The 4,991-nt window shown below is 41.6% G+C and overlaps 1 long non-coding RNA gene across 1 annotated transcript; it reads right to left on the reverse strand.

The window, feature by feature from the left end:
- Positions 1–1,907: 1,907 nt before the first annotated feature.
- On the reverse strand, positions 1,908–3,800 carry LOC146577361 (uncharacterized). The gene is made up of 2 exons (XR_014889403.1): positions 3,116–3,800; positions 1,908–2,773 (listed from the first exon to the last, which is right to left on the reverse strand). It is a non-coding gene; the product is annotated as an uncharacterized LOC146577361 (long non-coding RNA).
- Between the last annotated feature and the right edge of the window lie 1,191 nt (positions 3,801–4,991).

Here is a 4,991-nt window from a genome sequence, read left to right on the forward strand (position 1 = left end):
AAAAGGAAGCATCTCTATGGAAAAACAAACCCCTCCACTTGGTTGGACTTTAAAATGAGGAAATGCTGGGCGGGCGTTTCCCCACACCTGACCCTCATGAAGACTGAAAAGACAAACAAAGTAAGAACAAATGACTTAATCTGTAACATTGGTGTTGCCTACTGGTGTTGGCCAGAGGGGCCGATGGCGCGATATGGCAGCCTCGCTTCTGTCAGTCTGCCCCAGGGCAGCTGTGGCTACAACCGTAGCTTGCCTCCACCAGTGTGTGAATGTGAGAGTGAATGAATAGTGGCATTGTAAAGCGCTTTGGGTGCCTTGAAAAGCGCTATATAAATCCAATCCATTATTATTATTATTATTATTAACATAATAAAATGTAAAGAAACATGTAACTGAGTATTCAGCTTCATTTGCAGAATGTTTGATTTGCCAGCAACTGAATGCTTCCACACACAAACCCGGCATAGTGAGTGAAGCAATGTTACTTAACAAATAGCAAATCATAGCAAATACATAGAAACAGAATAATGTGTTTAATATGCAAAAGAAGAAGAAGAAGTAAACACATATGGGACAAATGGAGACCATTGCAGCTCATCCACTTTGTCACACAGTAACAGTATAACTGGAACACATTTGCAATTTAGATCCAATATTTCTGAGAGAAATAAAAATTGATAGAGATATATGCATGTGTTATTATATTTATGTGTCCCAGATAATTGTTTTTCATCTAGTCATGGGACACCCACCCCTTCCTCCCAAGTTAACTGCAGCCAAAGCGAGCTAGTGGGGGTATTTAGACACTCACAACCAGTGGGGTAAAAAGAGCAACCAAGAAAGTGGCAGCCTGCACGGCCACAGATGTGCTGGAGGAGCTAGAAGCTCTACCCATGGAGAAACTCCTGGAGAACCTTGCTAAGCCTAACAGGGGACAGGTACTTCTGCCCAACCTGGCAGCCACAAAGTGAACTCATTTAGGTAAAGATAACCACATGCACCTAACCAGCCTGCACCAGCCTGACATTTCTTCCTCCTAAGTAAAAACGAATGGATGGATTGAACTTAAGAGTCTCAGCTCAGTTTTCTATTTTGACCACCTACACCCCAAGATACTCTTTTAAAAAGTGTTGTTTTCAGATCCCTTTGAAGTTCATAAAGGGCCTGTTCATTTTCATTCAGATGTTTTATTACATAAATGTTACTGTTTTCTTTTGATTTATGCTCCCACTACACTGCACCTCTACAAACAACAATGCCACGGACTGTCAGCTGCTTTTACATGCTGTGAACATGAGTAGGTTTGATCAGAGTTTCAATTATCAAAGAAAAGACAAACTGAGCAAAAAGAAGGAAAAAAAGACCAACTTCTTCCCAACTGACAAGAAAAATACTCGTCATGTTTTCATAATAAAGGATCAGGCTCCCCATTTATGACAGCTTGGACCAATAATGTATGTTACACTGATGCTACTGTAGAGACAGGGTCAACATCTCTATTTAAATATAATTAATATGCAAAACACAATAAAAGTTATACATGAATTATTCATTATTTTTACCATTGATAAAATTCATGTATACTAATCAAAGTTATACATGAGTAACGACATTATTAATAATGATTAATAATAATAATTCTAATGCCAACATGATGACTGTTCATAGCTCCTGCTTTGAAATACTGAACTTAAACATTGACCTGATGAAAGATCACAATTCACAGTGGCCCACTGTCAGAATCATTCTGAATATAAACTCATCGAGTTAATCTGAACCTTTCTCAAATGTGCTGTGAATAAATGCTGCTGCAAGCCACTGTGGGAAAGCTGTGTTATTATCATGGAAACATCTGTGACACATTCACAGAGGACGAGGACACAAAGGGACGACACGCAGAGGCTGTGTTAAAGTCAAAAATCCAAATCTTTAGTCCTAAACAGGCAGTGGTTACAAACAGGAAGACGAGCAGTCCATTAAACAGTCTACAGGGTCAAACATACAGAGAATTCAAACAGCTATTAAAAACAAATAACTGGACACTGAAAAACTTCAGTGATGTGTGAGGCACCAAAGGGAAGCAGCTGAGTATATTCAATGAATTATCTTCAAATACAAAGACAGAAACTCCTACAGGCAGCATGCAAACTGAGCAGGATACACAAAGATCAGAGATTACAAAATAAATCAGAAAAGGATTTCAAACTTACTGAGAGCAAGGCCTCTGTTACAAATCTGTCTAATAGAAAAACATGCTGTACAGATACAATACGCTCAGTGTTCATGGTCATTTAAAAACTGGCTCTACCTGAACCACTTCAATATTTTATGAAGTCACTGAGTCGACCATTTCTACAGTTTGTTTCCTTCATTGCAGTTAGAGTGCGGCTGGTAAGGATGAAAACACACACAGAGCGTAAATTGTCTTTGTTAGTAACAAACGTCAGCAAAGAAAAGACAAAACACACAAACACTCTCATGATATTCATGAATCATTAGAAAGCATCCAAACACTCTGCTCGTGGACTTTTACAGTTTTATTTGCACTCGCTCATCTTCATAATCATCCTGATCAATACATGACAGGGGAGGCTTTGAGGTAGGCGGGGCTCTCTGCTGATGTCAGCATGAAAGGCAGGACCAGCGTCTGCCACATGTTGGTGAAACATCACAGTACACTGGCGTGGTTTCCTTTCCAGATGTTGGACGTTTGACACTTCAACGTTGAGGCCAACAAGAAGACACAGTTTTGGGTCGGGTTGCTGCAGGGTTTCTAACTGAGCAAAAGCAGAAGCACACAGACCAACAGGGATCAGATGCTGAGTGTTAGAGGAACATCTGTGCTGATCACTGAATGCTGCTGTGGTCTCTTGTTGAAGTTGGCTGGTGGGACAGTCTAATAGTGATATCCTGCCCATCGGAGGAACACTTTTAAAAACACATGCAATACTTTGTTTGTATTACAGTCACAGTTTATGTTATTTTTGTCCTTTAAAAGTGTTGCTGTACTATAAAGTCCTATAATTTGAGGCTAAAATGGCTCAGAGAGTCTCTCTCTCAGAGGATCTCCTTTGAAAGTGGAGACGGCTTTATCCGCTGATCCACGTCACTTTACCTGGATGTTTTCTTTGAAGCTGGATGAAGACTCCTCTCCCTCACTCCTGCTGCAGCTGTGTGGTCCAGTTGGCCTCTGAGGTCACAGTCAACATCTGTAGCAGAAGAGGGGAAATAAAAGCCCAGGTTACCAAAACTGGGAGCTTTTCCAAAATGAGCTGACGGTTCACTCGTTAAGCTGAAAGAAAGATGCTTTAATCACAGCAGTCACACATGTGTCCACTGCACCATCTGGAACTCTTGTTTACACTCGTAATAACACAAACACTAAATCCTGCTTCTCTGGTGCTGTTGTGTAGCAGTGTGTACACCTGAGACTGTCACCTGTCTGTCTGTCCTGCACTCTCTCTCTGTTTCTTTCTCTCTGATTGTGGAATAAAAGTATGAACATGTGTTTATAAGTTACACTTGTGTCTGAATCCTGCAGCTTATCACACATTTGATTTCCATGTGTGACGACTGCAAGTGTCCAGAGTGAGGACAGACTGAGGGAGCCACTGCTGCACATCATCTGTGAGGCTTTGCAGCCCTGATGATCCACCAGGACAAACTCAGCAGTGTGTGAGGAAGAGGAGGAGGAAGAGCCAGCAGCAGCTGACAGATGGAGAGAATAGACAGACTGTTCCCTGTTTGTGAAGGACTGCTAGGAAAGTTTAACATAACTGTCTGTGCTGAATCAGTCTTATTAGGTAATGTTCAAATAATGTGATCATCCCAGTGTTTTCAGTGTGGGAGAAAGTACTCAGGGCCTTCAAGTTACACACTATGAAAGGCAGCAACAAGTTTAATGTTCAGAAACCTAAAGTCTGTATCAGCAGCAGAATGGAGTTAAAAATAAATGTTGGTTTCAGTTCTATGAAGCTTTGAGTATTTTGGATCAGTAGCTGCTGTGTTTGTTGCATCATATTGCTGTAACTGTTTATATGCTTTATATATTCTGAGCTAAGTTGATCTATAGTGTTACATCATATTCTATAAGGATGTTATGTGTTTGTAGACTTCCTGCCCAGTTTGACCCATTTAGCAGAAGTCAGCCTGTTTAAGGCTCTGATATCTATTCTGTGTGACTTACAGCAGTTATGACATGGTCTGATTTTCTCACCCAATAAAGGAATATTTCATATATCAGTCTACTCTTCATTCTATCAGACACAGTTACCACAGCTCGCACATTTTCTTTTTACACATATATGTAAGCATTGAGCCAAATTTAGTAATGCCAACATATTAAACGAACAATATTTGTCTCTTATATATGATACATCTGTATACACACTGTCACAGATACTTGTGATGCTAGGTTGGCCATGAAAGAACTTTCTGCAGCCATTAACAAACACCAGAACAAACACCCCGAGGCTGCTTTTATTGTTGCTGGCGACTTCAACCACACCAACTTAAAGACAGTCCTCCCCAGATTCCACCAACATGTCTCCTGCCACACCAGAGGAGACAAGACTTTAGACCATGTGTATTCCAATCTGGCTGGAGCCTACAAAGCCACACCCCTCCCCCACATTGGACAATCGGACCATCTCTCCCTGTTCCTCACACCTAGGTATTCACCACTCATCCAACGTGTGAAACCTGCTGTGAGGACAATTAAAGTGTGGCCAGAGGGGACAGACGCAGTGCTCCAGGACAGATTTAAAAACACAGACTGGAATATGTTCACCCACACAGACCTGGACCAGTACGCCTCATCTGTACTGGATTACATCTCCGAAACCACAGACAGTGTCACCACCCAGAAACGGATCACCATGTACTTGGATGAACCGGGATGTTCGTCTCCTCCTGAACGCCCGCAACACCGCCTTTAGGTCAGGAGATGCACACGCCTACAGCACAGCCAGGGCTAATCTAAAGAAGGGCAT

Source organism: Mchenga conophoros, linkage group LG3 (genome assembly GCF_057382185.1).
Source record: "Mchenga conophoros isolate Kocher_MC1m ecotype Shallow Benthic linkage group LG3, M_conophoros_male_GT1.1, whole genome shotgun sequence".
In the NCBI taxonomy this organism is placed as follows: Eukaryota; Metazoa; Chordata; class Actinopteri; order Cichliformes; family Cichlidae; genus Mchenga; species Mchenga conophoros.